The 16,784-nt window shown below is 52.2% G+C and overlaps 1 protein-coding gene across 4 annotated transcripts in view; it reads left to right on the top strand.

Moving 5' to 3' along the window:
- The first annotated feature begins 892 nt into the window (after positions 1 to 892).
- The window catches only part of LOC135216709 (coronin-7-like), a 502,494-nt gene continuing 486,602 nt past the window's right edge, over positions 893 to 16,784 (top strand). For all 4 annotated transcript variants that reach the window (XM_064252162.1, XM_064252161.1, XM_064252160.1 and 1 more), the window contains exon 1: positions 893 to 943. The gene's annotated coding sequence lies outside the window, so the exon portion shown is untranslated. The remainder of the gene's footprint in view (positions 944 to 16,784) is intronic.

Here is a 16,784-nt window from a genome sequence, read left to right as displayed (position 1 = left end):
AAATTGTTACCTATGGGACCAAAAGGTAAAACAAAAAATTAAGTTCTATGTCCATTGGCACGAAATGTTCTACGTTTCTTTGTCTGAGTGTATAAGATTAAGTCAATGATACTCTTTCTCTGGTAATTATTCTGAGTCTTATTTTCACCTTCCTACCTTCGGAAAACACGTAAATCACTAATAATCCAATTTCTCGTGCTGCTGCAATATTTGTTTGTATGACAACAGACATATAGACAACTTTCTTCCATAATTTTTTTCAAGACGTAAATATTAGTTTCAAGCTCGAAACTATGTGCTTATACGTCGCCTTATTTTTGTGGATGCTTTCAACATATCCTCTTAAGAAAAAATGTCAGTAGGGAATAAAAGCTTGAATGAAGCCGGGCTCATAAGCATAGAGATTTCCTTATACTCATGATATTCATATTCATATCCTGTCCAGTTTTTCTTCTATCAGAGACAGCGTTTTCCAAAAGTAGGTTCATTTTGTCGTACACAGGGCAACCACGTTCGCTGATAAACGAAAATGCATACTTCTACCAACAATCGTAGCTTAGTAACAAATTATTACTATAATAAAATAAAGTTATAAAAATAAATCCACAATTGTTGCATAACGAATAACACTTCGATCTATGCAGTATATTTCCTACACTTGTATTATGTCGCAAACTCATATGTTTTAGTTGAAAGATAGAGTAGATGACGCCATATGAAAGGCCTCTCACATGTAGTCCATCTGATATATATACAAAATTATATTTCCATAATAATTACTATATAAATGGTAAAAAACGGAACACATAATTTATGCTACTTACTTACACCAAAACATTAGAAATAAATATGAGGAGTCACTGAAGTTTTTCAATATTCATCAGTTGTGACTGTTTTGACACAAACAGACGACGCCGCTTCGTGGGACGCTAGACGTAGATAGGTATTATTAATTGATGAATTATATTAGTTATATGTGGAGTAATTTGTGAATGCGTTTTTATAAAATCATACTCTGTTCATATTTTACAACAAAATTCACCATAAGGTTACATTATAGTATATCAGTGATTTTAGAATATGAAGAAATGTGTTGACAAGGGGTGTGTGTTTTGACAGGGAGGGGCGGCGGCGTTAAGGGTAAAAGCAAAGTAACACCCTGTTTTATTGTTTTTGTTGTGTTTGTGAAAGTAATTGTTGAGGAAATGATAACGATGTTTTCCTTGTTTAAATTGAGGCTATTTGGTAATTCTGGCTATATTAGGTATTTAGTAGGATATAGTAAAGAATTCAGTTTAGGTAAGGTTTAGCATGTACCTAGCCTAGGTACTAGCGAAAGCGTGAAGGCTGTCTGAAGCCTAGGTATGCTTGAAGTCTGTGTGTGGATGGTCGGTTCTTTTCCTTGCGAGACGATTGATTAGGTTTATGCTGTTTTACTTGAAAACGAACAGGGGAGTTAGCTAATACAAGTAAAATACGTAAGTACTAGCTAGGGTAAAAAACCGCATGGTACAGGGGTGGACCATGTACGATCAATGTGTACAACCCCAAGAAAAGTACATTATAACGCGTCCTGAAACCAGAGTAGAGGTCTTTAGCTCCTTTTCTCACCAACAACAAGTCGCGTCTGATGCCCATCTCCGATGTCAGGACGCGTTATAATGTACTTTTTTTGGGGTTGTACACATTGATCGTACATGGTCCACCCCTGTACCATGCGGTTTTTTACCCTATTTCTTGCTAAACACTTGAACCATGTTTTGATACCTACTTAATTTCAGTTTCATGCATTTTTTTTTTTACCAAAGTTAGTATTATTTCTAACCTTAGGAGTCAGTATAAGACAGAGGACATTGGTCCTGCTGACAGAAATCCTAATATATCTTTAGAATTCCATGTCATGACTTAGGCCTAATCAGATTTTACCTCTGTAGGGTAAACAACCACGGACAATCCATTGTCATCGTGCTGGCCAGGCCTTATTCACTTGATATTTAATTGGTGAAGCAAGAATACAATTACAGCTTTAAGCATACCATTCAAAAGATTGAAGCTCTGTCAACATAATGTGATATATGAAAACCCCATAAGTACTAAAATAAGCATGTGAGGTCTTCGTAAAATATGTTTGTTCCGATACGGGATACAAACCTTTCGGTCCTTTTACAATAGGAAGGTAACTAGCGGCAGCTGGATGGTCGTAAGCTTTCGAACAAGAAAGTTCGGTAGTTAACTGCTTGTCCGACAGTGCGCGCACCGCGCGACTGGGAGGTGAAGAATCCCTTTTGCTTTCGGCCTGCTGGTGTGTAGACATGCTCTTCATCGCTCTCTGCCCGCTTTATCGTCGTGTGCTTTCAGGATATTTGTGTTCTATCTTACTATTTGTGTGTGTGTAAAAGTGTAAAAGTACTCTTTGTTCCGACACGGCATACAAACCTTCGGTCCTTTTACAATAGGAAGGTACTAGCGGCAGCTGGATAGGTCGTAAGCTTTCGAACAAGGGGTTCGGTAGTTAACTGCTTGTCCGACAGGCGCGCGCGCGCGACTGGGAGGTAAACAAATCACTTGCTTTCGGCCTCACAGCGAGTGGACGTGTGTGTTCGACGCTCTCTGCCCGCTTCTCGTCGTTTGCTTTCCTGAGTATATGGTTGTGTTTGTGTATGAAAGAATCATTGTAAGTACAATCATTTCTCTCTTTCTAATTAATTGTGATTTATTGGTCAACGATGGAATCTCCTCGCCTCGCTACCCCACGGAGACTATGCCCGGGTACCGAAGGGCGTAAATGCGGAAAGTTCCGCTCATTCCCGGAGATTACACCCTCATATTTTGTGCGCTCGGTGCGAGGGCGCGAATGCACCCGAGCCGAGCCATGTGAAGTATGTAATAATTTGGTCCGAGGCGCAGTGGACTTTGTATGAGGGGCAGAGGAAAAGCGAAGGCCTGCAAAGGAGTCGTCGGAAAGCTCTCCCGCGACTCCTTTGGTTACGGACACTTCGTCTTCTTTCCTGCCGCCCGCTCAGCTTCCAGTTTGGCGCCCTTCCCCTTCGGGGGGGGTTTCTAGTCCTTCTCCTCACCTGACTTGTCGAGTGTGGAGGAAGGCGCTAGATACCCCGACGTCGAGTTGTACTCTGGGTCCTCTATCCGTTCGTTCTTCGCTGCGAGCGGGTAGAGGATCCTCCTAATCACCCGACTTTTGCTTCCTCAGGTGCGGTTGCCGCGAAGGACGACCTCGGACAGGTGTGGGCATCGTTGGGGCTGCAGGGCGTGCCGAGTGTCCAGGGGGCTGCTCTACCATCTCGCTGGCTCCGTGGCGGTCACCCATGCGACGGTTACGACCACCACCACGACCCTTACAACACCTGGCTACGCTTCACCTCCTCACCGTGGTGTGCACAACCCCGCACGCGGATCATCTTGTAACAACCTACCTTACTACATCGGTGCAGGGGCCAGTCGCCGTACCTCGGGGGAGTGTGCCCTGCCGCCACCTGGGGTTTGCCGTGCTGCCGCGACCGGACTTCGTGTGCCCGAAGAGCTCGCCCCTGGACCTCCCACCAGTACCAAGGATGTCTGTGCCGCTGGTCCGTCCATCTGGACCGCCTGCACAATCTGCCGTACCTGCCCAGCCGCCGTTCACGACGTGACGTTGACCACTGCTGCCGTTCCTGTACCTGCTCCTGCCGTCTCTACTGCCGTTCCTGTGATGCCTGCACCTGCTGACGTTGTTCCTGTTCCTGGCGCCGCTGCTCCCGATGCTGATCTGTTCGGACAAGGTGCGTCCGGGCCCTGTTGCTTCGGCAACAGCAGCCCGGCTCCGCTCTGGATGACAGATCTGACGTCGGTCCTGAGGAGGTTGACGAAGAAGAAGAAGAAGAGGAGGAAGGTGTCGTCGTCGTCTTCATCGTCTTCTTCGTCGTCGTCGTCGTGTCTGCCGCCTCTTCCCCTTCCCCTTCTTCTTCTAAGGCTCCCCCGCCGAAGAAGAAGAAGGTCGCCTCCCCACCCCCCCAAGAAGTCTCCTTGCGGGGTAACTTCTAAGGGCCCGTCTCGCTCTGGTGAGACGGGGGGTTCTTCCGCTGGTCACCCTGCTCCTTCGGGGGCAGGACCCGTCTCTTCTTCCGCAAGGAAGAAGACTACGGGACCAGAGGAGTGCCGGCTAACACCGGCACTTCCTCACCTGCTGTTAGTGGTTCGGCCACGGCAGCAGGGTCCGTCTCGGCTCTCGTTCGCGAGAGGTTACCGAGTGTACGGTCCGCCTAACAGCGGCCGTGCAGCCAAGAACCAGATCTCTGAGTCGCTCAGCGTCAGGTTCACGGCACGGAGCGGAAGACTGGTGACAGCCGCTCACGCGACTCTCACCAGACCAGCTCTCGCTCTCGCGGCGAGCAGCTGGCTACCCGGGCGAACGTGACGGTCCATGACCGGCCACGGGCTGAGGCTGGGAAGAGGTCCCCACCCCCCGTTCGCCGGCACCAGCCACGGCTGGTACCAGCGAACTGACGCACCGTGAGGATACGCACCGGTCTCACCGTGACAGTGGACTCGCCGGTCCCGCCTGACCGTCAATCTCACAGAGAGCGATCGGGTACGGCGACCAGCACCAGCTCCTCTGACACACGAGACCGGGGCCGCTGTTCTCGGTCCAGCCGTTCTCCACAGCGAGACGGCTCGACTAGGTCTGCAGCTCGATCGCCACCGCGGGTTTTGGCGATCGCCTGCATCTTCCAAGCCCACTGGGTTTCTGCCAGCGAGCGAGGAGGGAGCGTCAGGTCTGCCTCTCCCATACCTTCAACCTCCGGGCGGGTTACACCGGGAGGGGCGAGGTATTGAGGAGTGATCGTGAGGGGTGCGCCCCTCAGGATCCCACCACGTCGTCGTACGTACCAGGCACGGTTCTCGACCAGCCAGGGTCGTACGCACAAGTGGTTGGAGGAGACCGAGAGGGGTCTGTCGCTGTTCCTCCCCTTGAGGGAGGAAGGGTTCTCGGGAGATGCTCCTGTTTGAGGGACTGGATGGTCCGACATCCGCAGGACGCAGTCACTCCTGAGATCCAGAGGAACTTTGCCGAGGTTATTGCGCTGATTCGTCAGCACAACGACCTCGCGGAAGGATCGCCGCTCCCACCATCCGAGCCCACGTCCCGGCTCGAGTCGTTCTGGGGCCCGAAGAGGGAACCCAGACCGACGGTGGGTTTGCCGCGTTCTGAGCTTGCGGACTCAGTACGTGGACCAGGTTGAATCGCTTTGTCTCCGGACAAGACGGTTCGCTCAAGTCTGCAGGTCGAGCAAGCTGCTTCCACCTCCTCTGCTGCGACAGCGGCGTTTTTACGTGCCATCTGAAGACCCGATGCCGCCCCAAACAGGTGAACCCGGAGTTAGCCAGCTGACTCCGGGTGTGTCTCTGCAGCAGCTCCTGTCCGAGAACCTATGGTTCTCGCAGCAAGAGGCACTCGGCCTGGAATCTACCGCCATGGCAGCTTTCCAGGCCGTCTCCTGGCTAGATCTGTGGTCCCTCACAGTATCTAAGGTCGCAGCCAACTCCGGGGGAATTTCTCCCGAAGATGACTCGGCCTTTAGGAGACTTTGCCAGTCTGGAGGAAGAGCCATCTCCTTCCTTGCCCACCAGACGGTGAACCTGTGGGCCAACCTGGTTTTCTCCGACGAAGGACGCTGTCCCCCTTACTCGGTTTCCAGGGGCGGCCGGGCGTGAAGCGGCGTTGGGACTTCGCAACGGACCTTTACGGAGTTCCACGTCTCTCTTTCCAGGAGAGATGGTGGACGCTGCGGTGGACAGACGGCGCACTGACGACAGTGACCGTCCTGGTTCACCAGGCAGTCTCGAAGGCTTCTGGGCAGCCTCGGACTGCGGCCAAGTCTAAGAGCTCGGCTAGCGCTTCCTCGGTGGCTAAGACGTAGCTGCGTCGAAGCCCCGGGGAAAGACTCTGTCTTCTTCGACTTCTACCAAGGGGAGCCGTAACCAGCCCTCCTCCCAGCCCTCCTCCTCTCCCGTGAGGCTCTGGGAAGAAGTCGAAGAAAGGGGGGAAACGCTAGGGACGGCGTTCCCCTCACCTGCTGCCGGAAGTGGGGGGGTGCCTGGCCAGCCATGGGCAACTTGGCAGCGCTACGGCGCCGAGACCTGGATTGTAGATGTCCTTCGGAGGGATATCTATTACCCTTCGAATCTCGGCCACCCCTCACCTCCAACCCGGTCCAACAGCAGTCGTACGTTCCCAGGGTCATCGAAGGACGTAGCATTGAGACAGGAGATCAAGACCATGCTGAGCAAGAGAGCTGTAGAAATCGTCACGGATCAGTCACCGGGCTTTTACAGTCGACTCTTCCTGGTGGAAAAGTCTACGGGAGGCTGGCGCCCCGGTGATAGATCTCTCTCTCCCCTGAACCGGTTTGTTCGCCGGTTTGTTCGCCAGACCCGGTTCACGATGGAGACGGCACGCTCAGTGCTCGACTCTATCAGGGAGAACGATTTCATGCTTTCAGTGGACTTGAAGGATGCGTATTTCCAAATACCCATTCATCAGTCCTCCAGAAAGTACCTCCGCTTCATCCTCGACGGGACGGTGTACCAGTTCAGGGCACTTGCTTCGGTCTGTCAACCGCCCCACAGGTGTTCACGCGAGTGTTCACTCTGGTGTCTGCTTGGGCCCATTCGCACGGGATACGTCTGATGAGGTATCTCGACGATTGGTTAGTCCTGGCGAGCTCCCGCTCGCAGTTGCTACAGGACAGGATCGACTGCTCGAGTTCTGTCGCGATCTGGGGATCGTTGTGAACTTCGAAAAGTCCGATCTCGAGCCCAAGCAGAGGATGAAGTACCTGGGTATGCTGATCGACACGGTAGCAGGGCGAGTCTTCCCCGCCAGACTCGCTGGATCAGCAGATTCAGGGAGGCAGCCAACCAGTTCCTGTCTCGGCAGGAACAGGTAGCTCAGCGATGGCAAGTCGTGATCGGACACCTGTCGTCACTCGAGAAGTTAGTCACCCTCACGGGCGTCTTCCACACCTGCGGTCTCTTCAGTGGAGACTAAAGGAGAGTTGGTCACAGGCGACGGATCCCCCAAGCTTTCCAGTGTCACTGACACCGGAGGTGAGGCAGGACCTAGCCTGGTGGCTGGACGACAGGAACCTCTTAGAGGGGTGCCTCTGCGCACTCCCCCCCCGGACATGCAGCTGTTCTCAGACGCATCGACCGAGGGATGGGGCGCACACCTGGAGGAGTTGCTGACTTCAGGAGTGTGGGACGAGAACGACAAGCACCTTCACATCAATGTACTGGAACTCAAGGCAGCGTTCTCGCTCTCCAAGAGTTCCAGGACCGCTTGATGGGACACTCAGTGGTGTTGATGTGCGACAACACCACGGTGGTGGCCTACGTCACAACACAGGGGGGCCTAGTGGTCTCTCCCGTTGTACCAGTTGACTCGGCAGGTGCACGAGTGGGCCGAGGCACACTCAATAGAGCTGTCGGCACGCTACATTCCAGGAAGAGGAATGTAGTAGCAGACACGCTCAGCCGTCGGGATCAGGTGATAGGGACCGAATGGTCTCTACACCGGACGTGGCGGAAAGGCTCTTCGACCTGTGGGGGCGACCAGTCGTGGATCTGTTCGCCACCCGGCACAACAGGAAGCTCCAGGTGTTCTTCTCGGCCGTGCCGGACCCTCCATGGGCAGCTGCAGAGGACGCTCTTAAACACCCGTGGGACAACCTCTTCGTCTATGCCTTTCCCCCGTTCAGCCTGATTCGCAAGGTGATCAGTCGAGCACTGGTCACCCCGAATCTCTGGATGATCCTGGTGGCTCCCAAATGGCCACAGGCCATTTGGTACCTCCGGGACCTGCTGGCTCTTCTCGCAGGAGAACCGAGAGAGATTCCCCCTTGGCACAACCTTCTCGCCCAGCCACACGTCGAGCGGTACCACCGAGCAGTCCAGTCCCTACGTCTTCACGGCTGGCTGTTATCCACCATCTCTTGCGAACGAGAGGCTTTTCTCGTAGCGCAGCAACAGAGATGGCTGAAACGTCCGTCAGTCCTCTGCAGCTGTGTACCAGGGGAAGTGGGCCGTCTTCTGTGGTTGGTGTCGTAGACGGGGTCTATCTCCTCACAGAGCCACTCTTCAGCAGGTAGCGGATTTCCTCGTTTTTCTTCGCCGTAGAGAAGCTCCTCTCCAGTCCCCACAGTCCAAAGAAGGATACAGAGCCGCCTTGGCTCTCGTCCTGAAAACTGAGGGGATTGGACATCTCGAACTCGTTCGAGATCTCCTTGCTTATGAGGAGCTTCGAAAGGTCTTAGCCCACCCAGGGAACTCAGGCCCCCTGCGTGGGATGTGACTCTCGTCCTTAGGAGTTTGACTCGAACGCCTGTTCGAGCCACCCTCCGAGAGTCGTCAGACAGGGATCTGACCCTCAAGACCCTCTTCTTGCTGGCCCTGGCATCGGCGAAGAGAGTAGGGGAACTTCATGGTCTTTCCTATGATGTACGACACTCCAGGGTTTGATCCAGGGGATGGGGATCTGTGACGCTCGATTTCGTCCCGAACTTCGTTGCGAAGACTCAGAAACCGTCGATCCCTGACGACAGGTTCGAGTCATTCACGATTCCCTCCCTATTGGACTTCACCGATAAATGATGCGGATGAGATCTGCTTTGTCCGTGAGGGAGGCGCTACGGCGCTATCTGAAGAGAACTACGGAACCACCATCAGGCCTGAGTATCCGACGTCTCGTTAGTTAGCACCCCAGGGGTAAACCAAGAAAAGAAGGTATCCAAGAACACTCTTTCATTCTGGCTGCGTGAGGTCATCAGGAGGGCGTATGAGGCTGATGGTAGTGACGACATCCGTACGTCCCGTCCGAGAGCTCACGAAGTCAGAAGTATTGGCCCCTCGTTGGCGTTTCGTAAGAACTTCTCCGTGGCGCAGGTCCTGAAGGCAGGGGTCTGGTCGAACCAGACTACCTTTACGTCCTTCTTACCTTCGGGATATTGCCCACAGGTCCTTGGATACCTTTTCCTTGGGACCCGTGGTGGCTGCTCAACAAGTTGTGTAGCTAACCCCAGACCCTCGCAGGCTGAAACAGCATCGAGTCCTGGTGTGACTGTGTGGATGGATGTGTGAATGAGTGAGTGACTGGCTCCCTCTTCCCGTCTTTTCCTACTCCTCTACCTGTGGGCAGAGGGTGGCCACGGTCGTCACTACGCTGGATGAGGACGAGATGCAGGTGAGGCTATAATGACAGAGCCCCATCCTATCCCTTTCCATAGGGATAGGAGCAGAATATCCACCACTTCCTTCTACAAGGGGGGGAAGTGGATGCCTACAAGAGTCAAACCCTGACTTTATATTTGCTCCTGTACAGGAACAAGTTCTTACATTGCTGGTACGAAGAGATACGCTTGCCTCTCTCTTAGTACTCGGTCCAGAGGTCTGACCATTGATCCTGCGGTGCACACCCCGATCAATCGGACAGAGGCTTGGATCCCTCCCTCGCTCTTACGACCAGGGAGGCTTCCAAGGTTGGGCGAACACCAGTCTGTTCACAAAGACTCAGATTCCTCCACCAAGAAGTGATTCTTCTATTAAAAGGTAAAACCGGACCGTAGGTTTTTGTATGCCGTGTCGGAACAAATGACAATTTGTCCAAAATTGCAGTTTTCCTAACTATACAAACCTGAGGTCCACCTTTTAAACACATAGCCCCACCTCATGCCACCCCTCATTCTGCAGTTTTTGCTTGGGCCAAAAGCAAAAGTGATTTGTTTACCTCCCAGTCGCGCGCGCGCGCCTGTCGGACAAGCAGTTAACTACCGAACCCCTTGTTCGAAAGCTTACGACCTATCCAGCTGCCGCTAGTACCTTCCTATTGTAAAAGGACCTCAGGTTTGTATAGTTAGGAAAAATGCAATTTTGGACAAATTGTCATTTCAAATGAATAATGGACCAAGGATTGAAGTAATCTCCGTGCCCTTCCATTACCTGGCGACTGTGCCCCGGGATGGAGGGGCGTAAATGTGGGAAATTTAGAACTTTTCCCGAGTTCGATCCCCATTCTTTTGTGCTCGGTGTCGAGGGCGAGACTGCTCTCGCACCGAGCCTTGTATTTTTTTTGGGGTGAAAGTGTGAAAGTGAAAATCGTTAGTGCAGTGCTCTTCTTCATTTTTCATTTATTTTCTTGCCCTTTGCGCTCGGTGCCAAGGGCACGAATGCTCTCGGCCCGAGCCTTTTATTTTTGTGAGAAAGTGAAATTGAAAATGCAGTATTCTTTTTCATTTTCTTGTATTATTATCATTATTGGATCAAGGTTTCCACTCATACCCGGGAATTGATCCTTATGCCCTTGCGCTCGGTGCCGAGGGCGTGAATGCTCTCGGCCCGAGCCATTTATTTTCGTGTGAAGTGAAAGTGAAGTGGTAAATGCAGTATTCTTTTTAATTTCATGTATTATTTTCATTATGGATCAAGGTTTCCGCTCATACCGGGAATTGATCCTTATGCACTTGCGCTTGGTGCCGAGGGCGTGAAGGCTCTCGGTCCGAGCCGTGTATTGGTCAGTGGTGCAGTGGGTGTTGCGCGGGGTGGGGGAGCGAAGGCCTGCCAAGAAGTCGTCGGAAAGCTCTCCCGCGACTCCCTTGGTAACCGATTCTTTGTCTTCTTTCCTGCCCCCCCCCCCCCCCCCCCACCCCCCCCCCCCCCCCCCCCCCCCGTATTCAGCTCCCACGTATGGCACCTTCCCCTTCGCGGGGGGTTTCGGGGCCCTTCTTCTTTGCCCGACCCGTTGAGCGTAGAGGAGGGCGCTCGTTACCCGATGTCCATTTGTATTCGGGGTCTTCCGTTCGTTCGGGGTGGGGCTCCCCCCCCGCACGAGGGGGAACTCCTTTTATTTACCCGACTTTTGCTTCCAGAGGTGCTTCTGCCGTGAGGGATGACCTTGGTCAGGTGTGGGCGTCTTTGGGACCGCAGGGCGTGCCGAGTGTCCAGGGGCTGCTTCACTTTTTGGCGGGGTCTGGTGCGGTCCCTTGGAGCAGTGACCATGACGACAACCACCTTGTCGACTCCAGGGTACACTGCCCCTCCTTACCTGGTTTACTCACCGTTTGTGGTGTCTGTCTCACCTACAGCCGCTGTGTAGGGGCCGATCGCCGTATCGAGGGGGGGCGTGCCGCCGCGCTGGCTGCTGCTCCGCCTCCTGTGTTACCTGTGGTGCCTGCCGTACCTGCCGACGCTGTGCTGGCTGTTCCTGCTGTTCCTGCTGTTCCAGATGTGTCCATGCCTGCTGACGTCATCCCTGTTCGCGGTGTTGCTGCCCCAGACATTGGTCTGTCTAGACAGGTGCGTCCAGGCCCTGTTGCTTCGGCAACAGCAGCCCCGGCTCCGCCCTGGATGGCCGACCTTACGTCTGTCCTGAGGAAGCTGACGAAGAAGAAGAGGAAGAGGAGGAAGGTGTCGTTGTTGTCTTCATGATCTTGTTCGTCATCTGCAGCTGCCTCTTCCCCTTCGACTTCCAAGGCTACCCAGCCGCGGAAGAAGAAGGCTACCTCCTCCCCTCCTGAGAAGGCTCCTTCGGGAATTTCTCAGGGCTCATCCCACTCTGGTGGGACGGGGGGTCCTTCCGCTGGTCCTCCTGCTCCTCTGGGAGCGGGGCCCGTCTCTCCTTCCGCAAGGAAGAAGACTACGGGGACCAGAGGGGTACCGGCTAACACCGGTACTTCCTCGCCTGGTGCTAGGGGCTCTGCTGCTACACCAGGTTCTGTCTCGGCCGCTCGTTCGCAAGAGGTACCGAATGTACGGTCACCTGCCGGTGGCCGTACAGCCAAGAACCAGACGCCAGAGCTCGCTCGGCACCAGGCTTACGGCACGGAGTGGAAGGCTGGTTAGAGCCGCTCAGGCAACTCTTGCAAGGCCAGCTCTCGCTCTCGTAGCGACCAGCCGGTCACCCAGGTTGACGTGATGATCCCAGACCGACCACAGGCTGAGGCTGGCAAGGGGTTCCCCCGATCGCTGGCGCCAGTGGTTCGACGCTCCATGAGGACAAGCACCGGTCTCACCGCGACGGTGGTCTCTGCAGGTCGCTTGACCGCCGCTCCCACAGGGACCAGACGGGTAGGGCAACCAGCTGCAGTTCCTCTGACGCACGAGATCGGGGCCGCTGTTCTCGGTCCAGCCGTTCTCCCCAGGGGAACGGCGCGACCAGGACTGCAGCTCGATCCCCACCGCTGGTTGGTGATCGCCTGCAGCCCCCCAAGAACACTGGTTCTAGAGAGAGAGGCTTCAGCCTTTCAGACCCACTGGTTTTGCTATGGCACACCCCTGGCTCCTCCCCCAGACAGTCGTAAGAAAGCACAAACCACACCCATCGGGGCGGAGCAACCAGAGAAGTGCGAGTTGACAGGAATCAAACTGCCATATTTGAAGTTGACAGGACACAGGCAACACCTGTTACACCTCACCATTACTACAACCCTCCCCTAATTATTGTTACGAGGGACAACGACTTAATCAACCAATTAAAATGTCCAAAAAAGTCGTAGTATCAGCAGATGTGCATAATCTCAGCGAAACTAGCGATGATGACAATATTCCACCGGCACAACCCAAAAAGAAGAGAGGTCCCAAAACGGAAGAAACCAGCCAGGAACCTTCCAATAGTGAAATTCTTCAATTGTTATTATTACAGAATCAAACATTACTGAAACTAGTGGAGAAAGGGTAAGGTTTAATATTCTGTTTTGTTCATGAAACTTACCTGTCAGATATATATATAGCTGTATTTTCTGAAATCCGACAGAATTTTAAAAACTTCCGACACACGCAGTGGTCGGCCAGGTGGTTAGTACCCATTCCCGCCGCTGGGAGGCGGGTATCAAGAACCATTCCCATTTTCTATTCATAATTTTTCTGTCGCCGGTGCTGAAAACACCTGTTTGTTCATGAAACTTACCTGTCAGATATATATATAGCTGTATTTTTCCGAATCCGACAGAAATTTTAACACTTACGACACACGCAGTGGGAGTCAGGTGGTTAGTACCCATTCCCGCCGCTGGGAGGCGGGTATCAGGAACCATTCCCATTTTCTATTCATAATTTTTCTGTCGCCGGTGCTGGAAACACCTGTTTGCAGCACCTCCGTCCAGATTTTGGAAACTTACTAGCTACTTGAGTATCCCTTTTGGTTTTTTCTTTGGTATCTGAATTGGATCGGTGGCTTGGCACACGTTGACTTTGGATTGATTTGATTTTGGTATTGATTTTTCTTTGATCAAGATGTCAGGGTCTAGTTCTGCTAGCGCTAGATTTTGTTCTATGTCCGAATGTAGAGGTAGGCTACTGAAAGCTTCAGTAGACCCACATTCTGTTTGTAAGGTTTGCAGGGGGAATGAATGTACGTTTGAAAGTCAGGTTTGCAGGGGGAATGAATGTACGTTTGAAAGTCATTGTAAGGAGTGTGAAAGATTAACAGAGTCTGAGTGGAAGGCGTATGAAACCTATCTTAAGAAACTTGAGCGAGATAGGTTAAGGAGGTCTTCCTCCAGGAGTGTTTCAGGTAGGCAAGATTTTAATGATTCTCCTGCTAACCCTCCTTCTGTAGATTATGCTCCTACCCCTGTAGTGTTGCCTCTGGCCCCTGAAGCAGTGTCGGTAGAAGGTAATACTTTATCGCTAATTCTTAAATCGATTCGTAACTTAGAATCAAAAGTGTTAGCTCTGGAGAGCAAAAGTGAAGAGAAATGCAGTGAAAGTGCCCCTTGTGTAGTGGAGGGTGCGTCAGATCGGCCTCATTCCGCCTCTAGACCTAGACCTCTGCTTGACTCCCAGGTTACGGGGAGAGAGGATGTCGAAAGTCGAAGGAGGGTTATGAGGAACCCCCACCGATCTGGCGTGCCTTCGGCAGCGTCTGACGAACCTACCCAGACTGCCAAGGAGCGTGCGCGTGCACATCTTCTCAAGGAGTGCTTTTCTTCTTCTGAAGCTTCCTCCCCGCGCAAGGGGTGGAGCTCTCATGCCGCATCACGTCTGCTGAAAAGGACGGCTCGCGTTCGGGACGCTTCACGTCCAAGTTGTTCTCCGGAACTTTGCTCGTCGCCTGATAGTGCGTTTGCTGCTTTTCCTCCGCAGAAGAAGCGTAAGGATTCTTCGGAGGCGGAGTCTTTCCTAGATGTTTCTTTCGAGCGCCGCAGTCGCTATAAGGTGCGTGAAGTGGCGGTTCCTGGGAGTAGGAAGAAGGCGTCCCCTCGCCACTCGCCTGCTCACAGGATCAGCCCCTCCCCAGAAAAGGAGGCTTCACCTACAAGCAAGATTCTCCAGTCTCTTCAGCAGCAACTTAGAGATGTTTTTTCTTCGAGAGAGACTGTTCCACGTCGCCGTAAGAAGGATGACAATCTTCCTGTGAAGAGGTCGAGGCGTTCTCCCTCTCCCTCTCCTCGCTCGTCTCTCTCTCCGTTTGAGTCTCCCTCTAGAGTTCGTTCTGCTCCCCAGCAACTTTCTAGAGGAGGCGAGAAATTCGTTTTTATGCATTCAACTTACCTGTCAGATATATACTTAGCTATAGACTCCGTCGTCCCCGATAGAAATTCGAATTTCGCGGCACACTACAGGTAGGTCAGGGTGATCTACCACCGCCCCGCCGCTGGTGGCGGGAATAGGAATCATTCCCGTTTTCTAAGACAGATTTTCTCTATCGGCCGTGACAGCAACATTGTTGTTGTTACTCCTGATTTGATTTTCGTATTTTTCATCGCTATTGATCTTCTAAGCCGGTTATTTTGGTGACGTATTGGATCTTTGGTTTGGCATACTCTTTCGTGGACTGTTTTTTGGACTTGGTTTTGGATATTTCTCATGATGTCGGATTCTAGCTTTACGGTTAGAAGACAGTGTGTAAATGAGGGATGCATGGTGAGGATACCGAAAGCTTCGGTAGACCCTCACACAGTTTGTAAGGGGTGTAGAAGGAATGAATGTTCAATTTCTAACACCTGTGATGAGTGTGTAAATATGAATGAGGAAGAATGGAAGAATTTAAATTCATATTTAAGGAAATTAGATATAGATAGGGCTAGGAAGGCTTCCTCCAGAAGCGTAAGTAGGTCTCGCTCTAACGAGCCTATTAAATTAACACCTAACCCTAAACCTCTATTCTTCTTCCTCTAGTACTAACGACTGCAAATCCGGCAACGGAAATTGCAGATCTTAAAGCTGCGCTACAAACAAAGGATGGGAACGTCAAATGCTGACGTTGAAAGGTAAGCACAGTGATAGTGAATTAAGTGTCCCTAGTGCAGTGGAGGGTGCGTCTTATCGGCTCTGTCTCGCTCCCAGGCCTAGACCTCTTCCAAGCTCACAGGCCCAGAGGAGAAGGAATGTCGAAAGCCTTACGGAGGTTACGGAGAATCCCCACCGATCAGGCGTCCCCTCGGCAGATTCTGTGACGACCCGAACTGCCAAGGATCGCTATCGAAAAAGCATCCTAAAGAAGTGTTTTTCTTCGTCAGATTCTTCACCGAATGTAAGGGGATGGAGTTCTGATGAACTGTCACGCCCCTTAAAGAGAAGTTGGAAGGCTCCTACTTGGGATTCAAGCCCTGAGCTTTTCTCCGATCTATCACCTTGTGAGAAGAAAGAAAAGGAGATTGGTTCCTAAACGGAAATCGGAGTTTCCTTCCGCTTCGAGACATTCCTCACCTGAATCAGGGAAGGAAAAAGAGAGTGCGGCTGCAAAAATTATCCTAAATGTGCAGGAGCAACTTTCAGCCTTAGTAGGAGTTTTTACTAAGGAAACTCCCAGGAGAAAGGACTCTTTCCTTCCTATAAAGAAGACGACGAAGGGAAAAGAAAGAAGAAACGAAGTTTCGGCTTATACTCGGAGGAGTATGAAGAATGCGCCAAAAACGCCAACCTGGCGCAATGCGCAGAATGCGCCAGATGAGTTTGAGACTCCATACGAGTCAGAAGAGCCAGAAGCGCCATATGCGCCAGAAGAGCCAGCCTGGCGAAATGCGCCAGAAGCGCCAGAGGCGCCAGATGCGCCAGAAGCGCCACCCTGCCGAAATGCGCCAGATGCGCCAGAAGCGCCACCCTGCCGAAATGCGCCAGATGCGCCAGAAGCGCCACCCTGCCGAAATGCGCCAGATGCGCCAGAAGCGCCGGAAGCGCCACCCTGCCGAAATGCGCCAGAAGCGCCAGCTTGGCGCAAGGAATCACGAGCGTCAACCCGGCGCAATGAGCCACAAGTGACAAATAAGAGACGGACTTCTTCCAAAAGACAATTAAGCCAGGAAGATTTGTTTGGCTTTCGGAAGGATAAACCTTTACCCTGACAAGGACTCTAGTTGTCGCACAAGCGGCCGTATTCCTTGTCAGGACATAGGTCGTTCCGGAGAAAGCGATAAGAGAGGACATCCTTCGTCTGACAGAGGAGAAAGGTGTCGCACAAGCGGCCATCGCTCTTGCCAGGAGAAGGATAAGGTCGTTTTGCAGGATCAACCTATCTCTCGTAGGGACGCAAGTTATCGCACAAGCGGTCGTCGTTCTTGCGAGAGTGGGGATGGAGTTGCAAGAGGCCAGTCTCCTACTGGAAATAAACAATCCTCTTCGGAATTGGATTTGGAAGAGATTTCGGACTCTGAAAATCACTCGGACTCCGGGTTTGTCAGATTACAAGACGCTGGCAGCCCTCTTACTTCAAGAGTTTGGGGACTCTTTAAGCCCTACTGCTCTCCTTCTCCAAGTCCTTGTTTACAAGCACGAAGGTCCCGAAACAATCATCTTTT

This window comes from Macrobrachium nipponense, chromosome 6, assembly GCF_015104395.2.
Source record: "Macrobrachium nipponense isolate FS-2020 chromosome 6, ASM1510439v2, whole genome shotgun sequence".
NCBI lineage: Eukaryota > Metazoa > Arthropoda > Malacostraca > Decapoda > Palaemonidae > Macrobrachium > Macrobrachium nipponense.
This window is presented reverse-complemented; position numbering and strand designations above follow the sequence as displayed.